The following is a 24,589-nucleotide window of genomic DNA, read 5'->3' as shown; positions in this document are numbered from 1 at the left end:
CAAGGACACCACCAGTACCTTCGTGGAATATTAATATTGTATTAACACGACTCATGGGCCCACCATTTGAACCCATGCATTCTTGTCAAATCCAATTTTTAACTTGGAAAGTAGCCTTTCTAATAGCCATCGCTTCACTTTGAAGAGTTAGCGAAATACAGGCGTTTACTATTCAAGAACCCTTTATACAAATACATAAACATAAGGTGGTTCTCCGTACAAATCCACAATTCTTACCAAAAGTCATATCACCGTTTCATCTAAACCAAACTGTGGAACTCCCAGTCTTCTTTCCACAGCCAGACTCAGTAGCAGAAAGGGAATTACATACGTTAGACATAAAAAGAGCGCTAATGTATTACATTGACAGAACAAAACAATTTCTTAAAACAAAACAATCGTTCGTAGCTTTCCAAAAACCGCATGCAGGTAACCCTATATCCAAACAGGGCATTGCCAGATGGATAGTCAAATGCATTCAGACCTGTTACCTTAAGGCTAAAAGAGAATTACCCATTACTCCAAGGGCACACTCCACTAGAAAGAAAGGCGCCACAATGGCTTTTCTTGGTAATATACCAATGACCGAGATTTGTAAAGCAGCCACCTGGTCTACGCCCCATACATTTACTAAGCATTACTGTGTAGATGTGTTAGCAACACAACAAGCCACAGTAGGACAGGCTGTACTAAGAACATTATTTCAGACAACTTCAACTCCTACAGGCTAACCACCGCTTTTGGGGAGATTACTGCTTTGTAGTCTATGCACAGCATGTGTATCTGCAGCTACACATGCCATCGAACGGAAAATGTCACTTACCCAGTGTACATCTGTTCGTGGCATGTTGCGCTGCAGATTCAAATGTGCCCTCCCACCTCCCCGGGTGCCTGTAGCCGTTTTAGTTGCATGTAAATTGTAAATATGTAAATAAATATTTCTTTACTACACACTGTGTACATACATAACTACTCCATTGCATGGGCACCTCTAGTATCCTAACTTCACCAACTCCTACCTCACCCTTTGCGGGGAAAACAATCTAAGATGGAGTCAACGCCCATGCGCAATGGAGCCAAAAAGGAGGAGTCACTCGGTCCCGTGACTCGAAAAGACTTCTTCGAAGAAAAACAACTTGTAATACTCCGAGCACAACACTAGATGGCAGGAACAGTGCACAGCATGTGAATCTGCAGCGCAACATGCCACGCACAGATGTACACTGGGTAAGTGACATTTTCCATATATATACATACAATACTGGATAAAAAGATAAGTTACTTACCTGTAACTGTTGTTCTCCAGTATTGGTATCATTTATAGTATCACAAGCGACCCACCCTCCTCCCCAAGGAGGCTCACCTCTTTCGTTTCTCCTTTGAATTCACTAGTGCTGGAAAATCTGAGACACTGAGCCTCTGTGCTGAGGGTTCTAAACGGGGGGTCTCACCTGATTGGCTGAACTTTGGGCCTTTCTAATGAGGCTGATAAGATATGAAAGTGAATGTGTTTTTGCCATTGACTACAATGGAAAAAGAAAAAATAGTTTTTTTCTATTGCTTTTTAGGTACAGTGAGACTCCCACTACGACGACGGGGAGTGATTCAAGCATGTGAATCTATGAAAGATACGAATACTGGAGTACCACAGTTACAGGTAAGTAACTTAGCTTCTTATTCTAGACGTTTTGAAATCTGTACCCCAGGCTTTGATTCTAAAGTTCATAGTTGCTGCTCCAGAGTAAACATTCCTATCGGGAATGCAGTACAAAGGCACCTTGCATCTCTTCTGAACAAATAGGAAGAGTCTGTGCATACCGTAAACAACACAGGTTTACTCCCTTAGGTGCTGAGGCTTCACTGCCCAGTGCGGAGCCCTTTTTGTAATTTAAGGCACTTCTCCCTTAAGCCTCCTTACATTTTTATTACAGAAGTTATTCAGGCCGAATATACATTCTTCAACACCACCACACATCTTGGGTATCCTAAACGTACCTCAGGTTTGTGGATTCCTCTGAGGGATCCAAGAAAATTGCCTAAATGTAGCAGAGATTTTTGTTCTGTGAAAAATTGGGGAAAAAGTGCTGTGCAATAAACTGTGTTTTCCCTTAAAATGGCAAACACAAAAGGTTTACTGTGCAGACCTCACCATCTTCCCAGCTTTCAGGTTACAAATAATACATTTTTACCACAGTTTTGTATTTTTTGAAGATAGTCGATTTTGCCTATTTTGTACTTTCTATCTACTTGCAGTGTGTGGTGGAAGGAAGTGTGAAGTCCATTGCTGAACCTAGAAAGCTAAACATTTCTGAGAAGTCGACAAAATTTCAACTTCAGCAAGAGGTTATTTGTGTAGATAACTCTTGGTTTTTCCCAAAGACATTAATCGTTAACAAAAAAAATTAAAATAACTGGGAAGAAATATAATACTTTTGTAAATCAGCACTGGGGCGATTACAGATGAAAACGTTGTCACCTATTTCTAACACTATATCCATAAGACCCTTCTTGTCACAGAGATTTATAGTGCTTGTTGGGTGCCCAAAAACAGGCTATTCCCAGAGCTAGCAACAGAACTGCAGCTGAAAATGATAGTTTTTTGTGTACAGACCACGCATTAAATGATATGGTACCTTTGCCCTCCCCAAGAGGGGGGGTGGGGGTAATCACACCAAAATGTGACGGAACCTCACAAGGTTCCCAATGCCCTACCTAGTTACCACGAGAGCTGATCATCTCTGTAATAGATCTAATTTCCAACATATTTGAAGGAGTGTAAAAATGTTAGTTTTTGAGTTGTGAACAGTTTTAGATCTGCATAGCTGAAGAAATCCCTACTCTATGCTCAGGCTTTCAGGTTTTGTACTTGGAACCATTGATTCTTTCTTCTATTGTATTTCAAGACTTGCGAAAATAGAGCATGTCTTGTGTCTAAGCTGTTTTGATCTCTTTATTGGCATAAGGGCTGTGTATGGTGAAGCTTTAAAATGGTTGTGTAATCTGTATTGTTTTGACTTCATCTTTTTATATAGGCTTTTGGCTAACAATAAATTGACTGAGGTGGTGAGAGTAATTTGTTAAAGCAACAGCATCGGCACAAGTCAGTGACTTTCACAGATTTTTGAATAATTGCATAAGTCATTGTAAGTACAAGGGTGAAAAATCTTCACAGGCAACCAAAAGTCCCTGCAGACCCTTTAGCAAAAGTAGTAGGTATACAGCACTGTCGCCCCTTTGTTAATTGGTTGTACATTACTTTATACAGTTGATTACTTATGAAGTTGGCTGTACTTAACCCATATGGCTTTCTGTTACATTATCGTTGCCTGTTCTTCGAGGTTGATTATATATGTGCCGTGCCAATGACAGTGAAAGTGAAAATGGGAAAGACAATAAAGAAGTGTTTCAAAAAAAGATTGGTGGTATGTGACAACCTTCTGTGACGATTTTCCCCTCTGCATTTTATAGTTATAAAAACATGTTCATAGGAAGGGATGAAGAAAATACTGTGAAAATATCTTGTAGTGGTTGCAACATTTCTGTTGTCAAATCTAAAACGTTACCTTGCACGTGAAAAATGCAGCATCGGCAATTTTTAGATAATTAGCAATTCAAATGAAATGCAAGTAATGTCTCAATTCACATTTAAACTAAACATATCTAATACCATTTAGCCATCACCTTTTGGAAGTTCTATCATGCCTGTGTTACAAACATAGCAACCAAATATTATTTTACAATGACATTATGTGCACTTATAACGCTGATCAACTGTGTAACATTAGTAAACATTTTAATAGGAGTAGTCAATAATTGGTATTTCTTGAAGAGGTACACACACTGCTCAAAAATGTGCATTACTCTAGTCTAATTCATACTCGAACTGGTAATACTGCATTGTGCAGGGTAACAGAAGAAACAAATATAAGCAGTTCTAAGTCAATTCATCAAACCTTTGCTTTATCAGAAGCAAGCAATGGCACCACATTAAGACTTAGTTGCAATCGAACACAATAATGCTCCACCTCCGGCAGTCCCACCTTGCTGGCTTAGTTCAGGAAGGACCTCAAGACTTGGCTCTTCGACTGACCTGCGTCCCCCAGCCAGCGCCTTGGAAGCATCCCCCCGGGTGATAAGTCACGCCTCATAAAGGCTGATTGACTGATTCCATTGATTTCAGTAGAGTTTTCACTATTTTGTAGGCTAGGCATTATATTGTGCTCATTATAGTAAATAGATGTTAAACTTACTCACTAGTAGAACTCAGTTACCTTCCGAAACTGCATATGTTTTATGATGTGGTGAAAGGAATCCACAAATCCCCAGTATGTTGGTATTTTGTAGTTACAAAGACTACTCTCACAATACTTTTAATGCCTTTTGTTCGACTGACACTTATACTTATTCAGTGTTAATTTGCCAGTTGGACTGCAAAGAAGAAAAATATTAGCGTGTGCTTGTTTGATGTGAACACCTCTGCCCCTGAGGCCTTTTCTTATTTTATTTTTTTTTTCAACTCAGCAGACCACTCCTGCCGCCACAGTCTTCTGGATTACCCCTTAATTCTCCCACTTCGTTCTCTACCCTGAGGATGCCAGACAAGGAATGGAGGGTTCAAAAAGAAGAGCGGCGCAGAAGCTGCAAGGGCAGAGGCAACCATCTACACTTCTATTCTGAAGAGTGGTAATAAATAAACACGCCTAGAAGTGCATTAAATGTAATTATGTTCTGCCAGAAGGGAGGAGTTGACATAAATCTAACATTGTTGCAGTCCTTGACGTCTTTCAGAATTCTTATGGTTGAAATGTCCTGATTTGGTTTTTGTTAGGATTCAAAATATAATGAATGCTTATTTACCCCACAGTAATCTTCTTGCAAGGTGGACCACAAGGAAAATTGTGATGGAAGGAAATGTGTACTTGAAGTAGTATTACTGTATATTTGATCATTTAAAAAAAAAAGGAACTATCTCCAAAAAGAAGCCATAGTCTTCAGATATTCATGTTGGGTTAGTTTTACCATATGCAACTTATTCTAATAGGAAGAAAATACATGTCTTTTTTTACAAAAGACATGAGTACCGTATCTTTTTTGGTTTAGACAATGGTGAAAAACAATTAGCAAAACTTTATTTACGAATTAAAACGTTGGAAATTGGAGTACCAGTAAAATAAGCCACAAATCACTGCTCTCTATCATGTAATCTTCTCTGCCTGTTATCGCTTCCTTTTCTTTGAGTACTAAACATCAACTCTTTGTTGAAAAAACACAAATGCCATGCTGTTCAATTCACTTGATTCCACATTCCTCCAGTGAGATCACCCTTTCTTCTCCTTCTACATATTTAATCTTTTTTTTTTAACTTGTTTTATTTTTTAGGTAGATGTGAAAAAAAACTATTCACAGTTCAACAGGTCACCAGGTATTACATAAAGATGGTTTATAGCAGGCACTCATTAGTCACCTGTTGCCACCTTGGAAAGATTGAGTGTTGTCACTACAAACATTTAGCGCCTATCAAACAGGATCCTAAAGACTTCCATTGGAATCATTAACAGTATTCTGCAGGAGAAGGGCTTTATGCTTTTTATTCAACTGCTCCAAGTTGTTCCTCAGTTTTGGGGCATTTTAGACTCCAGTCAAACATGGCTCTTTTGCGATCATGCACATCTTTTGGCCACAGATCAAATTTCTGCAAAAGGCAGTAGTTATCACAACCAGTGTAAAAATACATCAAATGATCAGTTTATTCAATTGTGTATAAAAAAAATAATTAAAAACAATGTGACGGTGCGGTGGCTGTGTGATGAGAAATATCTGTGCACTCATACAACTGATACACGTGACAATATGTGATCAAACTTGTGTATCAAGTAAGCACATCATGACCCATTTTGTTCTTATGTACATTCAAATTGGGTCAGTAGAACTAGTCAACAACATTTTGATCCTTTAAACAGATAAAAGCATCATCATCATGACTCTTAACCACACACAAGCCCGAGAAATATAGAGGACTAAAAGAGCACAGAAGATACAGTGTTAGAGTAGAAAAGACCGTAGTAATGGACTCTGATGTATACAGTGAGTGTATACTCACTGGGTGCTAATCAAACATTGCTGATGGCACTAAATGGGCTCAATTCAGCTACACCTTCAAAATACACAACATCAAAATACACATGACATCAGCCAAAATAGTGCGAAAAGATTGGGGGTAGGTGAATACAGTAAATGGGATTAGAGTAAATCTCAAACGTCTCATACCTGATAATGTGAGTGGGGCACAGTGGGCTGCTTCTAGAATGTAAATGGGCCGCCAGAATAGTAACGTGAAATCTTCCTGGACAGCATACAGTACTGCTTGAAGGGAGAGCTGACTGAAGTCGACTGGGTGTGCTCCAAAAGATGGCTGCTTCTCCTGAGTAATAGGAATGAAGGAAGGAGTGCCCTAAGTATGGACACCCAGGTCATGACAATAGAGGAAGGGCAGCCCAGAGTAAACAAAAAGAGGTCCTGTGTCTAGTGGCACCATTTTGGAAAAGGGGGCGAAAATAAGGAAGATAATCATAAAGTGTATAAATGGCGAAAGAGAAATAAAAAGTGGTTCTTATGAATAATAACAAAAACAAGAATCACAAATGAAAGAAAAAAAAATGTTACAAAGAATTGCAGCAATGTACACCATTGATGGGAAACAGATGAGGCCCCTGGGGACTACCCAGGAATGCACATAAAGAAATTTTAGACAATATCTAATCCTTTAGCTTAAAGTAAAATGTCTCTGTGACAGTTCAAATTAAATTAGTCCATTCCTCCTGTCTCTTTTGCTCAGTTTCAATGGTGTCCATTTTCAGAATCCATCCTATTTCTTCTTTATTAGGCAAGTGTCCTATATTCCCTCCTCTTTCAGGTAATCTGCCACTCTGATCACTTGCCACTGGATATTATTTTCTATTTGGTCCTCCGTGAAGTAGTGCTCTACTAAAGGAGCAACGGGGACCTTACGATAGATACAGCTACAGTGTTGACAAATTTGTACACATTTTTTATTTGGTTTGTCCAGTGTAAAGTTTACCACATTGACATGTTATTGCATACACTACATTAGAAGTATTGCAATTGAAAAAACATTTAAGAGGGTACCATGATATTGCAATGTAGAAACATTTTGGGTTCTACAGGCAAAGGGATAAACTACAACTGCAGGTTTTGAAATTTCCAGGGACTGACGATTGGTCCCAATGTTCCACCAGCGATTAATCTGATGCCAAGGCAGGCCGGACAAGGTGATACTTGAGATTCCTTTTTCTCTTATATGAAAACATGAGTCATTCCAGAGCAAGATCCCCAGCTGCCAGTACCCTCAAAAGTTTTGTGATGCTTTTAGAAACCAAAGAAGAAATATGGGAGAAGGTAGTTACACATGTAAGATCTTCTTCCTTGTATTCACATTCCTATGCTGTAAGGAATACCATACATGTTTAAGTGAAGACCTAAAACGGCGTTTCAGGTACCCTCTGTCTTGAGCAATACTTCTTCGTCCCTAAAAAAAAAAATCTGACTCATGGTAACAATTTCGACGAATCCATAGAAAGTTGCTGTACAGTAAGGAGTCCCTTAGGGAGCGAAGATGGAAACTCAAATACTTCAATAAAGTATTTCTCTCTTTTGGTTTATGGTAGAGTATTGGGTGTTATGTATAGTTTTCTGTTCTATTATGTCCAGGAAGGAAAGGGATTTCCTTTTTATCACGTGTTAGAGTAAAGGTTAGCCCATTGCAGTTTTGATTTAGCCATCTTTGAGATAGTCCCAAGTTCTCATGGGGGGGGCCTTCCAGAGCCGAATAATATTGGCAATATAGTGTATCCATATTAGGATATGGTTCCCGAAAAGACTTGAATCAGTTAATATAATAGTGGACACTAAGTTGCCCATGTACAGAATAGCACAGTTTGGAGCAAAGCAGCCCCCATGGAAGTGCCTTTTATTCGCATAAAATAATGACTATCAAATTTGGGGAAAAAGTTCAGCGTCCATGCGAGTAATTCTGTAATGAAAGTGGTTGGACTCTGGTGTGTTCTGGGTCTGTTATTAAGTTGGTCACAGACAACCCTGATCTCTTCCTGCTGTTGTATGTTTGAATATAAGGACTCAATGTCCATAGTTGCCATGAAACATTCAGTTTGAGAGAATGGCATATTTTCCATCAGACTTGTAAAGTTCATGCTGTCACATATGTAGCAAGTTGTCAATGAAGTAAAGGGTTTTATGAAAAACTCTACATATTTTCCTGTGGGTTCCAAAATAGAACCACAGCCAGAAACTGTGAGCCTCCCAGGGGATTGGATACATACTTGTGCAGTATGTGTAATTTGTAAGTTACCGGACTGTGAGGGTTTTTTTGCATAAAAAAAGCAATTCATTTTGGCTGAGGATCCCTTCTTTTGCTGCAGTGGGAAGTCTCAAGAGCTCTTTGTATATCACATTTGGTTAATGGTCTGTATTGGGTAGTTGTCAGTATATTTGTGACCTGTAGGTATATATGTCCTGTAATAAAATTTTGCCTCCATTGTCTGCTGACTTAATGACTAGAGAAGTATTCTTTTTCCGTTCTTCTGGTGTGATATTATAAGGCACAAAACTATTCTTTTGTTGCAACTCATGAATGCCCTTAAGGACAGGTTTCTCAAAAGTGAATATTTCTATGGGGTTACTGCTGGATGGAGGAAAATAAAACGTTAAGGAACGGCGGAGGCCTGTGACATCAGTTGTTCCACAAGGTCTTTTTTTTTTTGTAGAATGTTCTTAATCTTCTCTTCCTGTAGAATCTTTCTATGTAAATCATAGAAATCAAATCCCTCAGTTGGTTCAAAGGACATCCCTCGACCTAACAAGGAAATGGCACTTAAGATAAGGTGTGTGATGATAAATTGAAAACGTGAATAACTTGGGAGTCGGGTAATCTGGAGGTAGTCCCCACTAGTAGTGCTTCCGTCGTGTCTGTCTCTCCCCTGGGGTGCTACTGTACCATTTCTGATTCCTCTCTCGCCCTCTTAATACTTACCGTGGTTGATTCCCCTCCTCAAAATAGCCTCACTCTTTTTGATTGGTAGCCCCACTGCTACCCTCTCCTGGGTCTGATCTGGGCCTGGACACCTCTGAAGTCACTGAAAAAGATACACATTTTTTGTGTCTGTTAAACCTCCCCCAACCTTCGACCCCTTCTCATGCTTCCAATTGATCACTGTGTGTTCTCTGGCTAATAGTAATCACAGTGCTATCAGAACTGCATACACCTTCTCTGTGGGCTTGAATGTAGGCCCTGTATCCATATTAAAGTTGTAGCCTAACCACTGCTCTTTGTGGGGGCAGAACCACTCTGCTCCAGTACACCTGGATCAGACCTCACGCCCAGATCATATGGAGCCGGCCAGTGTTCTCTGAATGCCATCTAGGGAATGTGCAATTACTGTGGTGGTATAACTTGATACTTGAAGTGCAAGAGATGGAATCGGGGAGTCTTGGATACTTTGTGAGTATATGCTATTGATCTCCTCCATTCTCCCAGATCGGTGAGTGGGGTGCCACAATCACTCTCATTTTACCTGATCTGAATTTCTTGTTTTAGGTGTTTTTCACACATTGCCTAGCAAGGAGTGAAAAGTGGCCAACTACCCTATCACTCCATCAATGCCATCAAAGTGCTAAATTCCAGATGCATGCCCCAGGTATCCCTTCCACGCAGTTTGTGGCCCTACACAGTCTAGCGTAAAGGTGACAATTACCTGCTGATACCCACCTCTGTGTTGTGGCTTCTTCAAAAGTGAGTTTATTGGTATATCCCACAGCTCTGGCCTCTAGGTACAGCTCAGAGCCTCCATAGTGGAGCGAGATTGGAGGATTGTCTCTTATGTGCAGCCATTCTCAACAACCAATCCCAGAGGTGCGACATAAGAGTAAATAAGACATTCCACATGTCTCCTCGGATATTTTTGTTTGACACTGGAAGAAGGCTAACATTCGAAATGTGGAATGAAGTCAGGGGAAATCTCATAAGTAATAATTTGACACAAATGAGATGGTCATGTTGTTAGAGGGCTTTACATGTTTGTTTTAATATGGATGAACTCACTGTTAATGGTTTTTATTGTTGATAAATTTGAAGGGTTTTATTTATTTATTTCAAAAAGCACAAGGCACTTTCCTTTTAACCCTTGCACTTCTATTTAGCCTTGTTGGGATTGTGGGATGGAACTTTTAATTGTTGTACTATCTTGCGGGATTGTTAAAGGGTAGGCTCTGGGGCAAGATTTAGTTCTAAAATGCCAAACATTATCTTTTGGCACAGCCTCTTCTCTTCTGCCATATAGCACTAGGAGGAGTTTTCCACAGAGTGCTGCCGCCATTTGGGAAGGGGAGATTACTGCTCTAGGCTTTTGCGTAACCCATGATTGGCCAGGTAAAGGATACTTAATGAGAGGGCTAGCGCGTCTGTGTGCAGCAGGTGCATGCAGTATGCACGCCAAATGCAAGCCAGTCAGTGGTCTGGTGCGATCAGGGGCCTGCCACAATGCCCAAACTATGACCAATACATCAGCCGAATTGCCGAAGCTTAACAAGGTAGGACTGTAACTTACTCTTATCTTGGCTTTTCAGTTAATGGCATTAGAGCTGTTAAGATCTCGTTTGACCACCAAAGTTAATGGATATAAGCCATCTTGTAACTCAAGTGGTTACTCATCAGGGAAAGCAAGTAGGAATTTCCGGGTACAGGAAATTAAAGTGGCTTATCTAAATACATGCTCCTGGTGAAATATAGGGTTGATATTTTTGCTGTCAGAGTCTTGGTTAACAGACTACTCTTCCCCTGAAATAGATGAAGCAATCCCCAAGGATTACTTTTTATTAAATGTAAATGAGGGGAAATAAGAGGGGAGGAGGTGTAGCAGCCATTTTACATTAACAATTGCAGGCTACCCACCTACAAAGTACATCCATTGACTTAGAAGACCTTTTAGTGTTTAAATCAGATGCTCTATGGTATACCTTCTAGTATACCGTCCCCATTACTATATGGCACATTTTAATGACCAAATGTTTGAATTGCTCTCATCTGGTCTTACAGTATTCACAGGTATTGGCCATAGGGGATTTTAATTTCTGAATTAGTTCAGTGGGCAGATTAACACATTATCAGTTAAACATTTCTTAATTTTATTTAAGCAGGTTTGAATTTAGAAGAAGAACTTAGTTGAGCTATTCATATTTACATTTTCAGATATGCTTTTCTGAGATAAACACATAACTTTAGTCTCACTAATAGACATTTAAATATTAAAGTTCATTGGAGTCACATGAATGATTCTTGAATACGATGACCACAGGCAGCACTTGTTTCATGGCAAGACGGCAGCTTCTCTAGGGCTCCTGTAAAATATTACTATGTAACTTGTAAATGCCGTCAAAGAGCTTTTAATATTACGATGTGAGCCCAGGACTGTTGTGCAATACCTTGGATCCTTCTATAAGTATCTGACTTTGTAGTTTCAATCTGCAAATAAATTCCTGAAAGCAAATCACTGTTCATACTCAATATTTTCAAATGATAAGATGATTCTTTAATTGATTTCGGATGGTTTCATGGCTCTCAGATGCGATTTAAATCCATGCACAATGGCCCTCTTGTCTTCCTGTCAAACTCCCATCAAAATATCACCGAACCCACTCATATTAATGATCATATGCTTCACCTAATCTGATCACAGAATATTCAGGTGGCTGATATTAAAACAAATCCATGCATTTGGTCCAGTCATCATTTGACTGTGTTTACACTCCCTCATTAGAGGCTGTTATCCATTCAGCCTTCGACCAGGCATTCAGTCATCAAAGCGAAATGGAGCTTACGCTCCAGCAGACTAAACTTGATAGGAGTGACTCTATCTCAGAGGCTGAACGTGAAATCACAAAATGTTTAATGCTAGCGACTCACGTTCATGTACCTATATATAGATATATATATATATAGACAATGAACACCTGTTAGGACCAAATTGTCCCCTTCGCTTATGAAAGCGCTAAAGGAGGCCAAACTTAAGCCACTTAAAGCGCCAGTGACATAGAATGTATGAGAACATTTTTAAGGTAAAATACAAGGATGGGGTAGCAAAATACTGTTAACTTAAAGCAAATCAAATTATTATACTAGTAGGATTATGGAAGATCCAAATAAACAGAGAAACTTTTTAAATACTTAAGGAAAGTACTTCCTCTGAAGTATTAGAAGCTAGAACAATTGTCACTCAAGACTTTCAGATCATCAAAGAGATTATTCTTAAGTGATCTTTACCACCTGTGCAATTAGACAGAGAAAGTAATATGGAAACCTTCCCAAAACTAATGATGACAGATTAAGTATTTTATCAGCCAAAGTAAAAATGAGTTCTCTGGGTGTGTTAAAAAAGTTCAAGGCCTTAATCTATCCGCCTTTGTTAAATCTTTGTAATTTATCACTCGCACAAGGGGTAGTGTCTTATACCTTCAAACCTGCTCAAGTGTTTTTTTTTGAACAAGCAAGGATTGGATCCGACAGAGTGGAGAAAAATAACAAAACTATAGACTGATATCTCTGCTCTCCCTTCCAGCTGAACTATTAGAGGCCAATGTTGCTTCTGAGCGATTTAAGAACCTACAGGTTAGAGAATTTCTGCACCCTGTTAAATTGGGATTTCTTACTTTGCTTAACACAGAATCGGTTCTACTGTCTGTAATAGATGATCTAAGATGGAAAGAAGACCAGAGTAAGATGTAGTACTGGTATCGTTTGATCCATCTGTGGCCTTAGCCACAGTCGATCATAAGAAATTGATCAATCGAGTGAAGGACGCAGGGGTACGAGACAGTGCTTACGAATGGAATAATTTTTTGCAGACTGCACTTAGTCAGTAAGACTAGGCATTTTCCATCTCAGGTAAAAAGATTGAAATGTGGGGTCCCTCAGGGATCCTCCTGGTCTCTTAATTGATTCCGTTTTTACATAAGGCCTCTCATTGAGGAATTGGTAAACAAATGTTTTTTAATTATGTTGATGACAATATTTCATCTGGATGGTACACCTACAGCGTACGCACATTTTCAGGACACCATGAGATATATTTCAGGTTGGATAAAGCTGAACTAACTTCAGTTAAAGGCCAACAAGACTGAGGTAGTCTTGTTGAATAACAAGATCTGCTTTTAGGATCAACATTATTGGCCTACTGATCTAGGTCTGTTACCACCTCACTTATCGACGGTTAAGAGCCTGTAATCTTTCAATGCAGAGTCAAGTGAGCTCTTTGTACAAATGCACCTTCTTACTAACAAAGATGATGAAAATATCCACCATGGTGACTCTGGAAGCACGCAAAGCAACTGTTATCCAGGTTGGATTATGCCAACATGATTTTTTCCAGCCTGCCTAATGCTGTTTTACATAAACTTCAGGTGATACAGAATGAGGCAGCTAAGTTGATTAATAGTGTCCCATGACATAACCACCATGCTACACAGTTGCTAAAGAAGTTGCACTGGCTTTTAGTGAAACAAAAGATAGAACTTAAACTTTGCTGTATGGTTTTTAAGAGTATAAACAGTTAAGCATCTACATTTGTTGCAGACCAGATTAAAAAGTATGCTCTTCTATGCAATCTAAGATCTGCTCATTCTAACTTTCTGACTGCTCCCACATATCGGAAAAGCAGGTCAGGAGGCAGATTTTTTTTTTTGTGTTCGCTCCCTTTTTATGGAATTCTCTACCTGGATAACCCGTCAAGCGACAGACATTTTATCTTTCTGAAAAGAACACTTACCTATTTACACAGGCTTTTGAGACTTGGGGCCTGACCAAGAGGTTCTTTGGGGATCTTCACAGCATATTATCTGACTTGATCTCTGATTCGGGACAGAGAGAGTTGCCTTCTTTCTTTGCTTTCATTTTATTTGCTTTAACTTTCTTTTATTCTCTAATGGCAGAACAGTTGGCTTTTTCAGGTCTGCAAGCCAAGACCTTTTGATTTTACAAAAATGATGTGTATGACAGTTACACAGAGGGGTTTTTAGCCACACATCATCCATTTTTCCTTGGTTGTGTCATTCACATTATTTTCCAACCCTCTGGAGCATGCAACAAGGGGAAATGGACCACTTGATTCATTGGCTAAAAGTAGTGCTAGGGAATACTGTGGTAATGTTTCTTAGATGTATTTTCATCATTGTGCATTTCAAACATCCAATCACCAGGAATATGGGGAGGTGACTTTCACTGAGTGCATTCTCTTGACTTTGACAGATCGAAACCACCAGTGAGTGGGACTCTGTGCTAGAGTGACCACCTAATTTCAGAACTGGATGAATTGTTGGGGATTTACAGATGCCTTGCGACAAATGCATCCAAGGGCGAGGAATTACTCTTTTTATTCAGTTGTCCATCGGTTGCATACCAGACTGGACATGTTTTCATGTGATGAACCATTGGGAGCCAGGATACACTCCATGGTGTATTTGGGATGCACATCATCTGGCAACAACCTCATGAGGGTGGTAGCTTACTGAGGGAGATATATCACGGGAAGTCCTTGACTGATTACTAAAGCCGGGTGCCAACTGGTGCTCCTGTTGGTGCAATGAAGTCTTTGCGGGATGCAATATTTAATACCTAATAGCCAAGTGGATATTAATAGGAATTTCACAGAGTACTATGAGCAAGTGTATGCAGCTGCTGTGACTGAAGATGCAAATAGCTTACAGGCATACCTAGTGAACGTCCTTAGCTTAGAGATTTTACAGCGCCAAACATTAGAAGAATCACTTACAGTTGACGAAGTGCGTACTGCTATACAAAAAGGAATTTGTATCGAGCTCTGTGCGGGATGTGCTTATAGTGGTCCTCCTAAAACAGAAAAGGAGCCCCGTAGATGTGTGATCTTCTCACTTATCCCTCCTAAACCTGGACTGCAGAATATTATGTACAATCTTGGGCAATATATTAATGGACATCGTTACTACAGTAGATCACCCATATCAGAACAGTTTTATTCCAGTAAGGAGTACATTCCTGAAAATGTGCTACCTGTTCCAAGTGATTGAAGGAGCAACACTGGGGGTCCAATACAGTGCCAGCATACCTCTACATTGAAAAGGCCTCTGACACACTGAGGTGGCCTTATGTTATGAGGGTGTTGGAAAACATAGGGTTGGGGCCAGAGTTCCATGGCTGGATATGGTTGTTTTATACAGCCCCCAGGCGCAAGTGTGAACTGGCTGAATAATATCTGAACACTGGGGTACCCCCTCAGGCCTTCCTGCTGTCTCCTTATTTGTTTTTTTAACTGGTTGTGGAGCCCCCGGCATGCATTTTATGACACAGGGAAGCAGAATTGATTATACCAGTGTGTGTCAAGTCGTAAATCCTATCACTCTATGCAGATGATTCATTGGTATACCTATAAGATGTTGCCCGCACCTTGCTGGCAGTAATGAATATATTAAATTAGTTTGGAAATGATCTGGCGTGAAAATAAATTGGTCTAAATCCTTTGCTGCATGACTGACTTCCAATTCCAGGTAGTGCCCGGAGCGAATATGGAGTGGAGCTTTGACTCCTTAAATGCTCAGGGATATGTATGTAATACAGTGACAAAGATCTAATTAAAGATTAATTTGCCACTCTCACCCATGGGTAGGGGGGCAATATTGAAGATGCTGGTACTGCCCAGACTGTTGTATTTCTTCTCTGCAATACCAATCAGATTGACCAAGATGCCCTTTTTAGGGATCGTCACAGTATAATATTGGGCTTGATCTGTGATTCAGGACAGAGAGAGTAGTCTTTCATAAGGTCCAGGCCCGAATAATAGAGGGTGGGTTGGGGGCCCCCAACCCACTAGTTGTATTACGCAGCAGCGCAACTTCAGTGGCTAATGAGGTGGTTGGGGGATTTCCCTAATCCTGAAGAGGAAGAATTAGCAAGGGAGCTCAGGGGTGCCACAGTTATTGAGTGTCTGCTGACTCTTGCAGGAGGACACCACAAGGTGAGTAAATTGTCTGAATTTGCCAAGTATTGTTGGAAATAGAATGCTCTGCCCATGTCCAACTTGTGACCCAGTGCTACTGAGCTACCTCTGTGGTCCCTGTCTGCTATGAAAATATTGACTGGCACACATGACAGGAGACCCTGGGTGGAAGCTGAGGTGAGGACACTGGAATTTGTATGAGCGTGGAATACTTGGCTCTTTCCAGAGTGTGCCGGAGTTGTACGCGTTGGCCCTTGGTGAGCTTATAAAATATGTTGCATTCATAACCTCAATATATAGAACTTCTGGCCAAGAGAACTCGGAATCAACTAAATCAGATGCATACCATCTGTTGCTCACGTGTGGATATGGCAGCAGGCAGTGACACTGCTGTACTCCGCAATGGCAGCTCGGCAAGAACATTGGGGGTTATTCTAACTTTGGAGGAGTGTTAATCCGTCCCAAAAGTGACGGTAAAGTGACGGATATACCACCAGAAAAAGGGAATGCCAATGGATCTTAAAACTCAGAGCGGTAGAAGATGGACTGAATACAAATTTTGAGATGGAGTACTTTCTGGGTGAATAGGATATTGATTAAAGTTGTACATATATATTTATTCACTGCTCTGTATATCATATTCCCCAATTTTGTTCTTTTTATGTTGATTTCCTCACTAACTTTCTCCTATGCTGAACTGTGTCCATATCTATTGGAAAATATGTTGTATTTTGCCCAACGGGGCACATTGTATATATGATGTTTCATCAATTTGTCTATGAACAATATGTAAACTTCTCTTTAGGGTCACACTATGGACTAACTTGGTTGTATCATAGTAGATTATCAATAATACTGTTATATATTGACTACTAGTAACGTATTCTCTCAGAATTTGCACTTTTAGGTTATACACCTTGTGATTCTTGATTATTGTGTGTCCCTTGCAACCAACGATTTTGACATTTTATTCATTTGTTGTAATATCTTGTCTCTGATTTTCCCTCATTATTCTCGTGCTGTATTAGGTAGTGGTTATTATATCATTACACTTTCTTTTCATTTCTGGGCTAGATATTGGGCTGAAGTCACTATCAGCCGCTCTTAAGGCTAGGCAAACCCGGAGTCTGCTTTAATGGTTTTAGTGTGCTCCAACGTTAACGATGTCCCAAATAGATTAGTATTTGTTTAAGCAGGTAGTCTTTCTTCTTTTAGATTGTTTATAGTTATTTGCTGGTGTCAATGACTAATGGTCGTATTTTTACTATTCTGCAAGTGTTAGATACTAATTTTGGGCTCAGAAATAGGTTTTACCTGTTCGTTTACATATAATTTATATATTTACTTTATATCAACTCCCTTTCAAGATGGCGCCTGTTCTTTTACCAGCGCGCTGACTGTAGTCCCTCTTCTATGTTATCATTAAGAACGTGATTACAAACAAAAGCGCCGGTTCTCAGACGCTCGTTCTACGATGATAGATCTCGGTCACAGGGAACGCCGTGCAATGATCTGACCACGGCTACGATGTTCCCATAAAGGTACTAGCATATTTGATTAAGGTGAGCGTTCCTGAGGGGTGTTGTGTACTCAATTACTCGAGCACAACGTTGAGTAGTTTTTCTATTGAGTTGTTTCCTACTATATTCGGAATGATGGCATTCGTTTCCTCTATTTCGTTTCCAGATAACATATTAGGATTCCTGCAGTATTAAACTGGGATGTGATAATTAACTGCGTTCATCACACGAGGTCAGTGTTAGACCGGATTGGTTATTATTAGACGTGGTGGCACGAATAACTCTACTAGACATCATATTATTATTAGTCATCACAATAGTCACTCGCACTTATTGCCTTTATAGATTTCCTAGACCACGATAATAGTACCGTTGAACACAGGCCGTACCTGACTTTAAGGTATGTCTAAACTTTGATGGGACACATTTTCGCGCAATATCAGATCGGGATATCTATTATTATAGGACTGGCACTTTATATCTATATCTATCTATGTTTATTTGTTGATCTTCCTGATACTTTGATAATGTATATTTGTGGGATAATAGGTCTTTCTCTCTCTTTCCTTCTTTCTCTCATTCTATATATACATATGCTTTGTTCTACATTCCTTACATCTCTCATTCTGGTGACGTTCATATTTATTTACAACTCTCTTCACACATCATCACTTGGTGATATAATTCCTATATGGTTGAGTATTGACTAGTTATGAGAACTTGACTCAAGATGTTTGACCCTTTATAAATGGATTGCAGCACATTTTCTATTGTCCAAATTTTGGGAGATTAAGTCACATATAGCATGTTTTGACTTGCACAAATTTCATGATAACTTCTGCTCTTAACTTGTCTGTCTGAGATGACATGTACTTAGATACAAATGTGTTCTCAATTTTACAGCCCTGATGAAGTCCGTGAGAGGGATCTCTCATTGGACGAAACACGTGTTGGCTGTGGAGGCTAATTGTACATGATTTCAAGGACATTTCCCTATTATGATTGAACTACTTCAAGAAATAAATGTATCCTGAACCAGAGCCTGGCGTGATTGCCTTTCACACAGAGGATTTATTACATCACCATACTCTTAAAACTTTACTCTTGTGAGTGCTCTGACAGCTGTTTGTTGTAACTTTGGAGGAGGTGTTAATCCGTCCCAAAAGTGACGGAAAAGTGACGGATTTACCACCAGCCGTATTACGAGTCCATTATATCCTATGGAACTCGTAATACGGCTGGTGGTATATCCGTCACTTTACCGTCACTTTTGGGACGGATTAACACTCCTCCAAAGTTAGAATAACCCCCATAGTCTTTTAGCATTGGGGACTAAATGGACCCAAAATGTGTGGTTGGACATTACTGATAAGCACTAGTTTTCCGAGATGTAAACTCATAGAGGTAGATTTTTACCTCATGATATGGTAATGTCCAGTTATTGATTGGTTCTGTGTAAAGACCATGGAGGAAATAGGAGAAATACCAGGGAAACCAATGGTTCCCAAACCACTATTGTGTGTATTGGGCACTACGCCTAGGTTGTAAAAGAATGACCAAATGAACAGATATGTGGACTTGGCATTGGTGTTGATCAAGAGGTAGTCTGTAGCCGTGGCATGGAAGTCCCCTGTTTCTCCAGATTTAATTATATAGGTCAAAGATCAGATAAAGTAGACGGCAGACAGCCACAAGTTGTTTGATTCATACCTACTTGCCATTGACATTAAGTTCGATGGCAAACCACCCTGAAGGCCTTAAAGGTAGAAGGGGGCAGGGTGGTAATGGTTTGTCCACTTACTTGAAAGAGCTAGAGTTTAGCGCAGAAAATGCAATTGATGTGGCCAGCTCCCTATTTGTCAGTGTTGTAATGCTTGGCTGGCTGTTCATTAATAGGAAATGGTCTCAAACATAGGTATATGTGAGTATCATTTACAAAAAACATGGTAGACAGCTAAGGTAAGGTAGTATATGGTGGTATGAGACAACTCAGTACACCGATGGCAAGAGAAAATAGAACATAAGGGACTTGTGTATGCACCTGGTTCTTCTTTTCTTTTCATGTTATAAGTTCAATTTAGATCTACAATTACCTAGATTATTCTTCATTTACTTTAAGATACTCCAATACTTGTATGTATGTACTAGTATCGACTGCCCGCAGTCGCACATCTAAGAAGGGATTCCAGGATCCCTTGCACTTAATTTGTGTAGTCCGCTTTAAGAGAGATCCTGTGATTCTCAAATCGGGTATTGCACAAAGGATACAATCTCCATCCTTTTCAATATACGGGCTGTTATGGCCTGCGGCGGTGCCCCTGGCCCCGGAGGTGCCACCAGTCCTCGATCCACTCTCCCAATTGGAAATAGAGAGGGGCAATCTGCATGGATTCGGGGTATTGCAGATCTGTCGTTCAATGATGTATTCAGTGGCTCACCCCTCAGCGCGTTCTGGGAACCCCAGAAGACATACATTATTATGGCAGGTTCACCCTTTCGCATTCTACACTCGTGCCTCCAGGAGCCCAGTTTTTGATGTGACTGTTGCCATCTGTTTCCATAGCGAGGCATCTCAGCCTGGAGCTCTGCAATAGATCCCTCAGTCACACAAACTTTATCATATACCTTGCAAAGATCTGTACGAAGCAGATTCACCTAATTTTTCTTTCTTTAAAATGCTTTTTATTAAGGTTTTTATACAACATTCAAATGGCAACCTTTGCCCCTCAGTACAATGCAATCAATGCTTCAAGAAATTTAACAGCTCCAGCTACCATTCTTGCAATCCAAGCCCCAAAAACTACCCTTCCTCCCCTCTCCATCGTGCTTCTCTCCTACCATACATAGTAATAATCAAGTCAGGAGTGGCTTGTGGCAGTCTGGTCTGTTAACCAGTTCATAGGAGTCTTTCTGTACATTCAACAGGCAGTGGATTGGTAGCAGCAGATACAATACCATACATCTCTGCTCAATTAGCTTCAGCAGGGTATGATCTCTCAATCATGGTGTTCCTAACGGTGTCCCTGCAGGAGAGGCCTCCAGGTGTATCCTACGTTTCACCAATGTTTCCCATGCTCTAGCCACTTCCATGGAACTCCTCCCGCTTTTGGCATCTTCTAGCAGAACCGCTCGCATGTAACTTGCCCATCTCTCAAACTTTTTTTCTACACATTTAGTCTGGGGCCCAGCAGGGCCTTCCAATTGCGTGTTACTTCCCTCTTCGCTAGCACAAAGGCCAAGTAGTGTAAAGAAGACACCACTTTGTATTATGTCTACTGCAGAAGAGACAGTGTTATTTAGAGTATATATCTGGTCGGACAGGGTATTCACCCCATTATCTACAACAGCTAATGCCTTCTGTAAATTCTCCTGATCTATTTGCCTTAACCGGGCAGCAGCTTCTTGTTGGGAAAGCTTCCAAATTTCATTATATACTACATATAAGAAGCGCTTTCTGCGTTGTTTTCTGCCTAACAGCAAGTCCTCTAAGCCAGTGTTATTAGACAGGAGATTGAGGTGTTCTCTAACATCATCTAATAAGGAACTCTTTAACGATTGTTGGCATAGTTTCCCTACACTGTATGTTGTTACTATACCCGCATGTTCGGATGATAAATGACAAGAGTCCGGCCTACTAGTTCTAAAATTCCCCATGGAGTTTATAAAACGTTTATGACACCTATTGGTATCTATTGGCCACAATACCCACCCGCCAGGACGTGACAGTGAAGCATTAAATGTGCCATTCTGGACCCATTCATCGAGTTGATCTTCAGTTGCATTTATATATTTTTTGTTTAAACATTTTCGTTGGGGTACTTGCTCTATGAATGAAATGGTGCCCATTATAATTATACTTTTCATTAGATTGATCACTTTCAAATACCGTAAAATACTGCAATTCAGTCATCATAGAATCAACTGTTTTCACAACCCAGTCATCAGAAACAACTCTGGGTATTATTGCAGCGTTCATTGAAAGTTTAAACACATATGGTATTTAACCTCTGTCGGGCTATATACATCAAATGTTACTTTATCCCAAACAATTCCATCAGGAATTGGTATAGCAGAAGTGTTCACAAAAGACAAGTCATTGCGGACCTTGTGAGAAGAAAAATGTTGTTTTAAGACCTCATCCACTAGTTCAGCTGTTGATCTTTCAGGAAAAAAATACAATGTATTAATAGAAAGAATGTTATGACAAGACCAATCCAAAGGAGGAAAGCTAATATAGCCAAAGAAAGCCACAGATAGTTCCATGGGAGAATAAAGTAATTTGTTTTAAGCCAGTTTATCAGCTAACGTGTTTTTGACAGTTCAGATGTAGAAGAGGCAAATGAGTCTGAAAAGGTGTTGTTGACGTCGGCAAAGTATCCAGAAGCAGTTCATGCAAAAGCTGGAGCCGTGTCTGTAGGTGGAGAAACGGTGGGGGATTCCTGCGGTGGTTCTGAATAAATGACGCCATCCGCCTGTGTTGAAGTTGTCAAATCGATCAGTTGTTTCTGTATTATTTGTTGAAACAGATGTCAGTGGAACTAATGCAAGATCATTTTCCACCCTCCCAAGCTCGAAGAGGTGTCAGTGTTGCTGCTCACAACTTGTAGAGGGACTTCTTGACCAGTAGTGAGAGGATTCGGGAACTACTGGCTGTTCCTCTTGGTCTGCTGTGCAGGCTCGGCCACAGGGTGTAACTTGACATTGTCAATAGTTTCAAAGTGGTTTTCTTTAGCACCAGCCAACGGTAGTAGAATGACAGTTCTGGTACCTTGTATTCCCAAGACTGGGACCAGTGCACGATAAGAAGGACTGAACTCCTTTTTCACAGCAACTTTTTCACGTACTAGATCCCCAACTTTAGGTGTTACTGGTACATCCTTAATTCCTGTGGAGGCAGCAAAGAAGCGTTGTCGTCACGGAACTGTTGTAATTCCTGCAAGACAGTGACACGTTAATTTATGTCAAAAGGTGTTTCTGCCACCTCCACGCCAGGGCCATCAAGATCTGGAGCATACATTTGAGTTCTGAACAGGCACTCGTAAGAAGTACAACCCCCCCCCCCCCCCCCCCCCCCAAGGGACCTTCTAGGCAGATTGAGTGCTCTCTGGAATCCATACAGGTGATTAAGCCAACTATGACCCATACCTAAGAGTCTGGCTGTTAAGGACTACTTTAAATCATGGTTTCGTCGCTCCATGACACTGTTCCCACCTGGATGAAATGGAGAAGAGCAATGGAGTTGGACCCCTAAAAAAGCCATGGCGTCCCTGAATGCCCTTGAGGCGAAAGAGGGCCCTGGTCCAAGTGGAAAGCCACAAATGCATATGTACTGATAAAGACTCGCAAATCTGTAATAACAGTCCAAGCGTCAGCCTGGCGTTGTGGCCACACCCGTAGAAATCTAGAGCAGGAGTCAACCGCAACTAAAATGTTTTTGTATTCACTATCCGGTGTTAAGGGACCACAATGATCCAGGTACACACATTGCAATGGTTTGTTGGAAATTAGGAGGGTTGTCTGCGGTGGGCGTTTGGCGGTGAAACCCTTAATTTGTTGGCAGATGTAACAACAAAGGAAATACTGCTTGGCCTGTTTGTATAGACCTGGCCACCAATAACATGCTTGCAATAATTATATTGTAGCCGCCACACCAGCATGGGCAGATGCTACCCCCTCATGTGCTGCTTTAATTAACTCAGATCTTATGTCTTTGTTGGGGATCACTTTAACCCCTACGCCCGATATCTTTACTTTGGCGTTGAGGCAGCCCCCCCATTCGGTAGGAATATTTAGCAAGAAATGCTTTTGAATAAGGCGTGCCTTCAGCCGTAGCTTTCATGGCAGCCCACATGTAATTGTCCGGTTTCGCTCCTGAGCGGGTTACTGAAGCAACAGCAGCCGTAGCTACTGCTGATTTCACAGCTTCATCAGTCAATGTAATGCCAGCAACACATATTCCAACGCGCTGGTGTCCAAGTGTATGTACAACATGGACGTTTAGTACTGTTTCCTTCAGGTCTGCTACTTTCCCCCACAGAAATCTGTGTTTGATGGTGTTTCCTCTAGAATCTCTGAACCCATTCTGCTGCCAGTAATGCAGGTATTCATTGAAGGACTGGACACAGTAGTACGAATCACGAACAATCAGTGTTAACTATGCAGGATCCGTATGTTCCAGTGCCAACACCAGAGCCTTTAGCTCTGCTAATTGTGCTGTGCAATCCCCTAGGGTTTGCGTGAACGTATGCCGGGGACAACATTTATTATCCTCCATGTAACCACTTAAAACTGTGCAAACAGCGGAGTATTGATGTTTTGTTCCTACTGCAGGTTGTGCTGAGCCATCGGTGTACATGACTTTTTGATATTGATCAATAGGTAGTGTGTTTGCTGGAACTGGGTATTCTAGTTCATATTGAAAAATTCTTGAGTTTGTAATTTTGGGTCAAAAATGTAGTCTACATCAGTGGATGTCAAAGACGTTGCCCATTGGATCCAATGTGGATGTAATGCTTTAGCGTTAGGAATGCTGGCTTTGGTAACCGCCTCAAGGGCTGGGATTGGAGAAAAGACATTCATGCGTTTGCCTTGGGCTAGTGGTCTTTCTTTAATGACGGGCATCTGAACGGCAGTGAGAATTTTCTCAGTGGGAGCAAAGCATTGTTCTGCTGCTAAGTGATTTGTATGCTATCGGGACTGTCTCACCCTCGTTGAAAGTTATAGGTGAAACCAGTGGCACCAGCAATTACTGATGACCAAATGTGTTTTATTGTCCCTTGTGTGTAGGTGTTGTGCTGCAAGCATGTCTGTTTGCAAATCTCTGAGAATGCGTGTGTGTTCGACTGTCCAAAATTTACTTGAAATGTCAGGACGTATTAAGTCGTATAAAGGTTTAATGCGTGATACATAATCAGGAATGTAAGTTCTGGCAAAATTTAGGAAACCCAATAGGGATTGGAGATTTTTCATGGTATTTGGAGGTTGTAACTGCGCATTTTTCCAAGAATTATGGCA

General features: G+C 40.6%; 1 protein-coding gene across 10 annotated transcripts in view; it reads left to right on the top strand.

Moving 5' to 3' along the window:
- The window catches only part of ZHX1 (zinc fingers and homeoboxes 1), a 178,077-nt gene that overhangs the window by 50,527 nt on the left and 102,961 nt on the right, over positions 1-24,589 (top strand). For 3 of the 10 annotated variants that reach the window (XM_069220698.1, XM_069220696.1, XM_069220704.1), the window contains exon 2: positions 4,525-4,683. The gene's annotated coding sequence lies outside the window, so the exon portion shown is untranslated. Of the gene's footprint in view, positions 1-1,568; positions 1,658-4,521; positions 4,718-24,589 lie in introns of all 10 variants that reach the window. The other 7 variants (XM_069220697.1, XM_069220699.1, XM_069220694.1 and 4 more) reach the window with 4 other exon arrangements.

This window comes from Pleurodeles waltl, chromosome 2_2 (genome assembly GCF_031143425.1).
Source record: "Pleurodeles waltl isolate 20211129_DDA chromosome 2_2, aPleWal1.hap1.20221129, whole genome shotgun sequence".
NCBI lineage: Eukaryota > Metazoa > Chordata > Amphibia > Caudata > Salamandridae > Pleurodeles > Pleurodeles waltl.
This window is presented reverse-complemented; position numbering and strand designations above follow the sequence as displayed.